The following is an 828-nucleotide window of genomic DNA, read 5'->3' as shown; positions in this document are numbered from 1 at the left end:
TTAGATCATTTAGCACATGATTGTTCATTGTCTTCTTGAACTCTAACATTCTCCCAAGAAAGACGCCTTACCACAGCTTCCCCAAAGCACCTAGCAATGTATATATACAAAATGGCCCTTCCTTTACCAGAACATTGCTTTAATATATTACAGTGGGACTGTGAATAAGGCCTCTCTGTCTTGCAACAACCTGCTCAAGGAGATGTCATTAGTTAAGTCCCAAAGATCTTCATGTCAGTTTAGTTGCAAGGATAAAGCAGAGTGCCTGCAGTGAGGCTTAGAGTGGGGCTCCAGCGAAGAGCAAAAGCCTGGGAAGCAGGGAACCAGAGTTCATTCCTGGCTCTGCCACTCACACAGGGGGTCTTTGAAAACACATTTTGGGACAATCATATACTTCTTTGTGTTTTCGATTCTTTTGTAAAATGGGTCAATGATACATTGGCTACCTATTTCATAGTGTTATTGGTAAGATGATAAGTGAAGTTATATGTAAAAAGTTATACACGTGGAGGGCTTCTCTTGTGGCTCAGCTGGTAAAGAATCTGCCTGCAATGTGGGAAACCTGGGTTTGATCCCTGGGTTGGGAAGATCCCCTTGAGAAGGGAATGGCTACCCACTCCAGTATTCTGGCTTGGAGAATTCCATGGAGTCCATGGAGTTGCAAAAAGTCAGACATAACTGAGTGACTTTAACTTCACTTCACTTCATACATGTGGAGTGTTTATTTTCCTCTTTTTAAATTTTATTTTTGAGATATAATTGAAATATAACATTATGTTAGTTTCAGATGTGCAACACAAACACTTAATATTTGTATATATTGCAAAA

This window comes from Bison bison, unplaced genomic scaffold (genome assembly GCF_000754665.1).
Source record: "Bison bison bison isolate TAMUID 2011002044 unplaced genomic scaffold, Bison_UMD1.0 scf7180017864375, whole genome shotgun sequence".
In the NCBI taxonomy this organism is placed as follows: domain Eukaryota; kingdom Metazoa; phylum Chordata; class Mammalia; order Artiodactyla; family Bovidae; genus Bison; species Bison bison.
The sequence above is the reverse complement of the archived record's forward strand: the minus strand, read 5'-3'. Positions refer to the sequence as shown.